The sequence below is a fragment of the Chamaea fasciata genome, unplaced genomic scaffold, assembly GCF_029207755.1.
Source record: "Chamaea fasciata isolate MVZ Bird 193981 ecotype frontalis unplaced genomic scaffold, bChaFas1.0.hap1 SCAF_28, whole genome shotgun sequence".
NCBI lineage: Eukaryota > Metazoa > Chordata > Aves > Passeriformes > Sylviidae > Chamaea > Chamaea fasciata.
In genome coordinates, this window is record NW_027094113.1 from 1,826,209 (window position 1) to 1,836,553 (window position 10,345).

A 10,345-nucleotide genomic window follows, 5' to 3' on the forward strand; every position below is an offset into this window, starting at 1 on the left:
CTGCTGATCCCAGGATCCAGAGCCTCTCCCTGCCTGCAGGGTCCCTGCCAGCCCCTCCTGCCGCCGGCCCTGCTGGTCCCCTGCCAGCCCGAATGCAGCAGTCCAGCGCTGCCAGCTCCAGGGACAGCCCAAGAGGTTTTTGTCCCCACTCAGGATGCAGCAGTGGGAGCCACGTGATGAGAGCAGGCTCCTGGTGCCTATTAATTTTGCCTAATGGGAACCTCGATGGACTCCTCGAAGGAGCAGGCTGGATGCTCCCACTCCACCCGGTACTACAGATTTTGGGGTTTGGGGAGCCCACCAGGAGCCACTTGGGTGCTGGGCTGATGCCATGAGGGCTTGGGGGTGCCGGGGAGCCAGTCCTGGCCTGGTAGCCCAGACCCCCCAGTCCCAAAAGCCCCTGAGCAGAGCCAGCCACACCAGAGGGCCTGGGGACAGCACCGTGCCCAGGACTCACCCCAGGGCTGGGCTGGAGGGTTATTCTGTGCTGGCCAAGGGCTCTGCAGTGCCCCAAACAACACTGTTTTGTCCCCTCCATCCAGCCCTCTCCCAGGGACCTGCCGAGGTGGGACCAGGAGGTCCCATGGACTCACTCTGGCCTGGTCACACCCAAAAATGCAGCTTCAGCTCAGCTGTGCACTCTGGCAGGACTCCAGCATGGAAAGTGGGACCCACTGTGGGGTTTGGGGGACACAGGGAAGAGTGGCTGCCACACCACGAATGACATCTGTGACCTGCTGTGCACGGAGCTGGGGTTGTTCCCCTGCAAACACTCTTGTTCCCCCTCCAAAGCCCATTTCCTCGAGCTCTGCCCTGACCCCAATGTCTCCATGTCTGCACTTTGGATCTGTTCATTTTGAGCACAAACCCCTGAGGGGGGACAGTCTCACCTCGCTTTCCCTGCCGGAGCCCCGGGCGGGTGGCCCCGCTCTGCACACACAGCCTGAGCCCGTGACTAAGCCCAGTTGCTTTTAATAAATATTTGGTAATAACAATGGAAGTTTCTTTGGCCAGGGACCTGCTGTTCTGAGCTGTGCCAGCAGAAGCACCATCAGGTGAAGGGTTTTCATCCAAGCAGGAGGGAGAGGAGCCTTTCTCCTCTCTCCCCTGCCTGGGCTTCAAGTGACAGCAGTGCTGGGACCCTTACCTGCCCTTCCTCCCACTGCATGTGAGCCCTCATGTCTAGGTCCAGGTGTCCCTTCTGGCACGGAAGTCACCCCAAGGTGACAAACTCCACTAAAGAAGGATTTCCTCCCTTTTTTAAGGGCCAGATTTGCAGAACCACACAGCCGGCTTCAGCAGGAGCTTTGCAGGCTCAAACCCAGCCTAACATTTCCCTGCTCAGAGAAAGATAAAGCAAATTACCTCTGGTTTTCCAAGGCACGTTGCATTTTTCCTGGTGCACGACTTAGGCCACTCCAGGTCCCATTTACAAGGCCATCCCTTCTTTGCTGGGTATCAGAGGGACTTGCACAGCCCCAGATCCTTCCTCTGTCTGTGGTCATGGAGCTGGGCACTGCCAGTCATGGAGCTTGTGTCACCGTCCAGCCCTGCAGAGCTCCGAGGATTGATTGTCCACGTATGAAAGATACTGAGGCATTAGAGAGTGAACAAAGGAGGGCAAGGAAGATGAGGAAGAGCTTGAGGGGAAGCCGTGTGACGAGGGCTGAGGGCACTTGGCTGGTTCAGCTGGAGCAGAGGAGACTGAGGGGAGGCTCCTCGGGGGCTGCAGCTCCTCCCGAGGGGAGGCAGAGGGGCAGGGGCTGAGCTCTGCTCTGGGACAGGGATGGGAGCCCAGGAAGGGCTGGAGCTGTGTCAGGCCTTGGGATGGAGCTCAGGGAAAGCTTCTTCCCCCCGAGGCTGCTGGGGCACTGCCCAGGCTCCCCAGGGAATGGTCCCAGCCCCGAGGCTGCCAGAGCTCCAGGAGCGTTTGGACAACGCTCTCAGGGATGCTCAGGGTGGGATTGTTGGGGTGTCTGTGCAGGGACAGGGGTTGGACTCACGGACCTGTGGGTCCTTTCCAACCCATCTTACTCTGTGACTCTGTGATTGTCCTGCCCATCCACACCAGGACAGCCCCATGACTGTGCCAAGCACACCCCCCAGCCCTGATAAAAATAAGGTAATAATAAGTGGGCAAGAGGGGAAATGTTGGGGGTAAAATCTGAGGTCATCTGTAGAGTGCACCCCACAGCCCAGCCACCCACTCCCCAAAGCCCCTGAGCCCAGGCAGCTTGGGGAGATACATTTGGACCCTGAAATGTTCTGCTGGTCAGCATCCCTGCCGCTTTTGGGTCAAGCAGGGATCCCAACATGAGGTTTTCCCACCCCAGAGACTCCCCCAACCCTGTCGCTGCACTGTCCCCAGGCTGCTCCTTGGGGCCACAGGTGGCTCTGCCATCCTGCCTGGCTGGGCAGGGCTGGGCAGCAGCAGCAAACCCTGGTGTGGAGCCAAGGAGCACAGTGGGGAGGAGGAACTGGGGCTGGCAGCAGCTCCTCTGTCAGTGTATCCTGGTACCTGCAGCCCCTTCCTGGATTAGCAGGGCAAACAGAAACCACACAGCTGCCAGGATGGGAAAATGAGCTGGGCAATGCCGGCCCCTCTGGTCGAGGGGAATAAATCAACAGCCGTGGGGAATAAATCCCAGAATATCCTGAGTGGGAAGGGACCCTCGGGGATCATCAGTGCAGCCCCTGTCCCTGCACAGACACCCCAACAATCCCACCCTGAGCATCCCTGAGAGCGTTGTCCAAATGCTCCTGGAGCTCTGGCAGCCTCGGGGCTGGGACCATTCCCTGGGGAGCCTGGGCAGTGCCCCAGCAGCCTTGGGGGGAAGAACCTTTCCCTGAGCTCCATCCCAAGGCCTGACACAGCTCCAGCCCTTCCTGGGCTCCTGTCCCTGTCCCAGAGCAGAGCTCAGCCCCTGCCCCTCTGCCTCCCCTCGGGAGGAGCTGCAGCCCCCGAGGAGCCTCCCCTCAGTCTCCTCTGCTCCAGCCGTACAGATGAGAACCAGTGGAACTTTTTGTTTTTGTTTTTTTTTCCTCCAGGTGATTCCTGTCTCACCAGGTCCCAGGTCGCCTCCCCGTCCCCGAACAAGCCCAGGGCTCCATGTGCTGCCGTTCCCGGCGGGATCTCGGCGCTCCCCCACCCTCGGGGAGCTGGGGGCGGCCACTCCGCTGCCTCCCCGCGAGGAAATTGCTCCTGATGGAATCCAGCCCACATTCCCTCAGCCGCAGCGTGCGGAAGGAACGCGCTGCCACCCCCGTCTCCCTCTCCCTCGCCCTCCCTCCTGCCTTTATCTGCGAGTGGCATCGAATCCCTCCAGCAGCTCCCAGCTCCCTTTCAAATACCATTAGAGCTGCTTTGCAGGCGATTAGAATTCCAGGCACTGCGGTGCCACGGACGGCAAACACAGCATTTACACCTTCCAGATGGAAATGTCCCCGCGTCCCTGTGTCACCGTGACCCACGGACAGAGAGGTTCTAATCCCCTTCATTCATCAGCTCGGCCTCATCAGCTCTGGGAGCTGCTGGTTCCTGCTCAGGGATTGGGGCCATTGTGGAATGGTTGGGGCCCCTTGTCCCCAGGGAATCCGAACAGGATTGCACAGCAATAAACCCCCCAAATCCATGCCCGTATCTGCTGTGGGATGGCCCTGGCCAGGTCCTCACCCAGGGATGCCTCAGGAATGGCTCGCTGGACTCAGGGCAGGAGGGATCTCACTGGGGCCACCGGCCAGGGACGTCCCCCTCAGGTGGGTCCCTCCCAGCTGGCAGCGTGTCTGGTCACTCCTCAGGGTGTTGTCTTGGGGAAAAAAGCTGCCACTTGTCGTGAGTGGCTCAGGGTCACGTCCCCAGTCACCACCAGGATTGTGCCCTTGTTGGGAAGGAAGGGACTCAGAGCACCAAACTGGTGCAGGAGAGCACCCCCACCCCAGCGTGGGCTCAGTGGCCTCCCAGCAGGAGTGGTCCAGCCCCTTACCTGTGCCCAGGTGCAGCTGGCAGGTGACAATGGTGACAACACACCGTCCCCTTGCTTGCTGGAGGCTTTTGAGGTTCCCCCCCCCTCTGCTGTGCCCTCTCTTTTCACGGATGTGCCCTTACCAGTCCCCTTCCTGCTTCAGGGTCATGCTGAGGCAAGGAGGTGCCAATCTCCAACATTCTGCTTCTTCCCTGTCCTCACATGGATCATGTCCAGAATATGAACTCCAAGAGCAAAGGAAGAAACTCCCCCTGTCCCCATCTTTTCCTGCTCTCCCCAGACCAGCACATGGGTCCTGGGGTTTATTTTTTGCTGCCTACTCTTGCTCCACGTCCTTGGAGTGGGATGGGAGCTGTTAGGTTGAAAGACGAATTATGCTGGGATGCAGTGATGGCAGAGCTGATTCATCACCCGGGGGGGGTCTACAAGGTCTAATTTGGGAGGGAAGATCTCTGACGAATCCTTTAGTAACCACGAAGACTTGGGAAACTTTTCCTGGCTGAACACATTATTAATTTCCCTGCCCATCCAAGAGCTGGGACAAGGAGGCTGCCATGGTTAGGGAAAAGGTTTTAAACAGGAAATGTGTTCGCAGGAAACAGCTTCAAATTTGCTGGATCATCATTAATTGTTGGACTCAGTGATCGCACAGATCTTTTCCAGCCTTAATGGTTCCATGGTTTCTCACTCTGCGTTGGTCTCCAGGGGCTTTGGCCAACACCAGGATGAAGATGATGGTTTCTCCCCCAGGGAATCCAGATGTTTCCAGATATTGAGAGTCTCTCTGGAAGCTCCACAGTGCTGGATGTGTTATGCCTGCCAGAACAACCCTCATTCCTTGTGCCCTCCGCAGGCACCAGGAGCAGGTTCCAGAATGCTCTGGCTGCCCTGATGCTGAACGTGGTTGAATGTGGCTTAACTTGGCTCTGGGGCATGAAGGAATTTCTCCAGCTTGATCCTGTGGGAATTGGCTGTCAGCTGCCAGGCAGGCAATTCCAGCCCCTCTGGCAGCCTCGGGGGCTGGAAGAGACAGAGCTGGGCTCTAGGCCCTCCTGGCTCTTCCCACATCTCCTGGGGGAGGGTCTGGGGTGGGGGGACTGTCATGGAATGGGGCTGGCAGGAGGATTTTGGAGAGCTGTCAGTGCTGGAGGTGAGAACAGGCCTGGCACCCAGCCAGCATTATTAGTGTCTCACTTCCACCGGCAACAAATCCGCCCACATCCTCCATGGAAGGAAAAGCTGTTTGGTAACAAGACCTGTACCTGGCACAGGGATCCAGAGACGTTCTCTTGGTGCATCTCCCTGCACCTCATGGCCTTGGCAGGACGGGCAGCAGTGCCCAAGGGTCCACAGCTCCGTTGTGACCGTCCCCATCACCCTGTCCCTGCTCATCATTCTGGCAGCGGCTCCCAGATCCTTGGATATGTGAGAGGGGTGGAGGTCGCTGTGCCCTGCCTCGCTCTGTGAATTATTAATCCAGCAGGAGACAGCTTGGACTGGGAAACCTTCCCCACCAGCCATCCCCCAGCAGGCCGGAACACCGGGAATGGGTTTTTTTCCAGGCTGTGCTGGGCAAACTGGCCAGGGACTGAGTCAGCTGGGCCAACCGTGGTCCAGCCTGTCTGGCATCCTGTCCCTGCTCCACCCTTGAGTCCTGTGCAATTCAGGGTTACCCTTGCTCTGCTCTGGGATAAATCCTGGGCCAAACCTGGGGTCCTCCTGGGAAAGGCCTGAGCACAGGGTAGGGGTGCTGCAGAGCAGAGGGTGCTCCCACCTCCCAGGGGCCCTAAGCCCAGCTCCCAGCACGGGGTTCTGGCATGGGGCAGGTACCAGGGCATTTCAGCTGGGGAGAGATAGACTCAGCTCCCTCAGGCCAAAACGCTCTCCTCTCCCAGCAGCCAAACCCTCAGAGCAGCCCCTGCCAATCCCCAGCCTCACCTGCACTATCCAGGCATCCCACTGAGTACTCCACTCAAGCATCCCACGGAGGAGGGAGGGCAGCTCGAGGCTCCAGGCTGGTGTGGCTTGTGCCACCTCACCTCCACTGACAGCTCCAGCCACCCCGGTGACCCCAACGTGTCTGCTGTGCTCCTGTCACTCCGTGTTTGTGTCCCTGCTCCCCGTGGGCTCCTCCCAGCCTCCTCTGTGGGGAACAGCCAGGCCTGCAGGCAAAGGGAAGCTACTGCTGACTTTCGTGTTTTCCCAAGCCATCAGCTCTGGTGGTATCTTCTAAACAGATTAAACTTGGATCCCAGCCCCAAGATCAACTCATGGAGCTGCTGGGAGGCAGAAAAGGGGCTTTGGAGGGGTTTTGCTGAGGAAGCAGGTGGGAGTTTTGTATGCTGGGGGTGGGGAGGCACAGAGTGTTCAGAGCAGCTGTGTCTACCCCTGGACACTGGAAGAGTCCAAAGCCAGGCTGGATGGGGCTTGGAGCACCCTGGCATAGCAGAAGGCGTCCCTGCCCATGGCAGGGATGGAATGGGATGATCTCTAATGTCCTCTCCAACCCAAACCATTCCATGGTTAGTGGGGATCTGATCCTTGGCTCTGAAAGATGCACAGATGCTGATGCTGGAGCTCTGTCAGGGGCCACTTTGGGTATTGAAGGTGTTTGTGGGGAACAGCACCTCAGCTCGGATCACAAGAGCCTGGGGGACACATCCAGGCTGGCCAGAGGCTGGTGACATTGAGCTGGGCTGTCCCTGCTCCCCCTCATGGGGCCTGGGCCACCTCCAGGCTCTGCTCCACCTCCGTGTCCTCTCATAGACAACATCCCCTCACTCAGCCCTGTCCCTTCCCTAAAACCTTCCCAAGGCTTCACCCAGTGAAGCCCCTGGACCTCCTGGAAGCCCCCAATGTGAGGAAGAGAGGTAGGGGCTGAGGTGCATCCAACACCCAAGGCAGCATCTCAGTGCTCCCCACATCTGACAGAAACTGCTAAATCTTCATTAAACTTTGGGAGTAACAACACCGTCACACCACTGCTGTCATTAATCCTGGCTAATTGTTTCTATAATTAAAAGCCCCATTGTGTCTTGTCTCTCCAACATGATTTATCAGATAGGGAGCACTCTTGCATGAATGATGCACGGCTGGTGGGAGGACATCTGCTCTGGGCTGTCTGCATGGAGGGGAAATGCATGGGGGCTGCTTGCTCCCCCAGTCCTCGTGTGCACCTCAGCTTCCTCAAGCCCCGGGTGAAATCCCCATCCCTGAGACACCCCTTGGCTTCCTGGGTACCAGGGAAAGGCTTTTCCCCCAGAGGACGTTGGGCACCAAACAGGGAATGGTCCCAGCCGCGAGGCTGCCAGAGCTCCAGGAGCGTTTGGACAACGCTCTCAGGGATGCTCAGGGTGGGATTGTTGGGGTGTCTGTGCAGAGCCAGGGCCTGCACTGATGATCCCTCAGGGTCCCTTCCCACTTAGGAGCTTCCAGGACTGATCAACATAAGGAATGGGATTGTTTCAATCTTTTGTGCAAAGCTCCTGGCCTTTGAACCCCAAGTGAGATACAGCCAAGGACAGAACTCACTCCTGAGTGAAAGCAGCAAAAGAGGAGCCTCCCCCCTTCCCTGGGAGCGTGGGAGGGCTGGGGTTGGTGTCGACAGATCATGCTCTGCCTCTGCTGGGAACTGCATTAAAAACCTGAAACCAGGTGGGAGGAGCTGCTCTTCGCTGGTGAGGAACGAGGTGGGCCTTGGATTCCTTCCCGCCCCTGGAACCTGTGAGGGGCCTGGCTGGAAAGTGCAGAAGAAGATTCAAACCAGGACAGTTCCATGGCTGGTGTGGGCATGAAGCCTCCTTAGCTGGAGGCTGCTCCTGATAAAGCAGGAGCGGGAAGTCACAGAATCCGTAAAGTTGGAAAACCCCTCAGAGATCATTGAGTCCAACCACTGCCACATCCACCTGTGTCACCAAATGACACATCTCTGATCCCTGAGGTCCCAGCGGTGCCCACTGAGCTCTGTGGGGATGGGGCAGGTGCTGGGAGCTCCTGGAAGCAGCAATGGCATTAAGGGGGTGACGCTGAGCTTCTGCTGCCTCTCCACACTGCCTGGCTCTCCCTTGCGTGTGGCTGGGATGTGGGGACATGGCAGGAGCATGAGTCACCTGCTGTGGGCAGAGAAGCATCCACAGCTCTCAGGGAGGTCCCTGGGGAGAAGGGGGTGTCACAGCAAGGAGGGGACAGGTGACAATCTACACTCCCACCCTTTCTGGTGCCTTGAACCAACCACTGGTGCCTCTTCCCCTGCAGGCAGATCCAGGGCCAAGAAACTCAGTGCAATCATGGAACAGTTTGGGTGGGAAGGGACTTTTAAGATCATCTTGTTCCACCCTGTGCCATGGGCAGGGACACCTTCCACTGTCCCAGGCTGCTCCAAGCCCTGTCCAGCCTGGCCTGGGACACTTCCAGGGATCCAGGGGCAGCCACAGCTGCTCTGGGCACCCTGTGCCAGGGCCTCCCCACCCTCCTAGGGAACAATTCCTTCCCAATAGCTCATCTAAACTTCCTCTCTTTCAGTTTGAAACCATTCCCCTGACACTACACTCTTATAAATAACCTTTTTCCAGACTGGCCCATCTTTGGGGGCTCCTCTGCACCTCCCACCTGAAGGCCTCTCAAGGGCACAAGTACCAGGAGATCACACATTGGCACAAGCAGCTCAACTCCCTGGCACTGACCTCATCCCTCCTTCCCTCTTTGGGGTGGGGATGGGAACCATCCATGGCTCCCAGGCTTCCCTGTCACCTCCCATTTTTCCGAGCTAATATCTTGCAGCATCTTTAAATGAAATACGAACAAAACCAGCGAGTTCTGGGGAGCGCACGGCTGAGGATAATCAGGCCTGAGAATGACTCTGCTTTGTGGGGTGAGTCACACCTAATATATGTGCATATTAATGCTGCCATTCCCAGCTGTGCTTCCAAGAGCTTTCACTGGGTTTGAGCTGGAGAGACACTGGGAGAGAGGCACAGCTCAGCTCCCAGCTCTGCTCAACAGGACTATTTGTGTGTGGGGGGGGGGGTGTCTGGCCTGCTGGATACCACTTTTCCCTCGTTTTTCCATCCCTTTTCCCACAGTGTGACACACAGTGGATCCCCAGGCCTCAGCTGGACATCAGCCCAGCCGTGGCATCTGCTGTTTCGCCAGTTTTCCTGCAGCCCAACTGTGACCAACAGCTTGGAGACGCCAACAAGGGCGGCGGCACAAATACGGGCTCAGAGCCTTTGGAAAACGTCGACATTCACAGCACTCACCGGCTAAAAATGTCTGGGTTGGGAGTTCTGCACCTCTGAGGAGATGGTTCCATGTGCAGAGATGCTGGGGATGGCCAGAGTGCTCTGTGACTGCTGTCACCCAGTTACACACCTGGCTGGAGCCTTCCTCAGGGGTAAAACACTGCTTAGCTGGTCCAAGGCATCTTCGGGCTCCCAAATCCAGATAATCCACAGGGAGCAGGGCCAGCCCTGATGCACATCCCTCCTGGCATCTGCAAAACCCCAAAGGGCAACTCGAGACCCAGGGCTGGTCCCTCCCTGCACATCCCTGAGCGAAGCAGAGCCAGCACCTGCCCTGTCCCTGCCCAGCCCTGTGCTGTGTCCCAGAAAGGCACAAAGTCATTCCCCGGGCACCTCACACTGAATCCGTGTTACTTTGTGAGATGTGGGGGACAGATATTTGTCCCCTGTCCCTACAGCTGTAAAACCTGCTGGGTTTGGGGCAGCTGGAGCTCCCCACGGGCTGGGGCTGGTATTGGGCTCCCCGGGGACACATCACAGCCTCTCTCATTCCTGCCGCTGGCACGGGGAAAGATAAAGCTGGGATTATCACTGAGAGCTGTCACCAGCTGCAGGCAGGAACCTCACACAGGTGACAGCGCCAGAGGCTGAGCAGGACACACACAGAGACCCCAAAATACCCCAACCCTTTGAGGATAGAGCTGCCCGGCCCTGGGAGCTCCCAAAGCTTTCAAGGAATGGCAGAAGCACCTGCCTGCTCCTCCTGCTGGTGGCTCTACTGGTTTCACTGGGACCACGGCAGGCACAGGGGTTCCCACTCTCCTGCTTTGCATTCCACACTGCGGGAGCAGTCGGGCACAGAAGGTGGGGCTGGAAGAGGCAGGGGCTGGGTTCAGGGCGTGCTCAGTGCTGGAATGGTGGATTTGAGGATAAATTCCTCCAGGAATAACTCATGGAGGGGCAGGAGACTGAACAGGAAAGAGAAGCCCAGCGAGAAGCGTTGCGGTTTCATGTTCTCCCAAAACAGGAGAAAATTTTGTATCTAAAATCATGACCCATAAAGATGATTTTGCTGGAAATGAAGACTTTGAATCCCTTTCTTTCCCTAGGAAAGAAATTCCT